A 637-nucleotide genomic window follows, 5' to 3' on the forward strand; every position below is an offset into this window, starting at 1 on the left:
TATCTATCTTAACCCTAGTGAGATAAGCCTCTACATTCTTACATTTGTCCTCTAGCCATCCCTGCTTAGCCATTTTGCACTTCCTGTCGATCTCATTTTTGAGACGTTTGTATACCTTTTTGCCTGCTTCATTTACTGCTTTTTTATATTTTCTCCTTTCATCAATTAAATTCAATATTTCTTCTGTTACCCAAGGATTTGTCCTAGCCCTCGTCTTTTTACCTACTTGCTGCTCTGCTGCCTTCACTATTTCATCCCTCAAAGCTACCCATTCTTCTTCTACTGTATTTCTTTCTCCCATTCTTGTCAATCATTCCCTAATGCTGTAAGTATCATAATTTAATAGTGGTCAATGACAAATGACAAATGAATCATACAGCAATGACTAACGTGTACGTTTGACGTTAAACAAACTGTACTACTCAGTGTTAGTTGCGTAAGCCCATCCACCACGGCAAGGGTATATCACATCGGATGGGAAAAATCGATTTTTAATTGTCCTGAGGTCAAAAACCGCATAAAAAGCATCACTCACATCGGTTTTTAATTGTCCTGAGGCCGAAAACCGCACAAAAAGCATCAAACACATCGGTTTTTAACAGTCTTGAGGCCAAAAACCACATAAAAACTATCAATC

This window comes from Schistocerca piceifrons, chromosome 8 (genome assembly GCF_021461385.2).
Source record: "Schistocerca piceifrons isolate TAMUIC-IGC-003096 chromosome 8, iqSchPice1.1, whole genome shotgun sequence".
Classification (NCBI taxonomy): Eukaryota; Metazoa; Arthropoda; class Insecta; order Orthoptera; family Acrididae; genus Schistocerca; species Schistocerca piceifrons.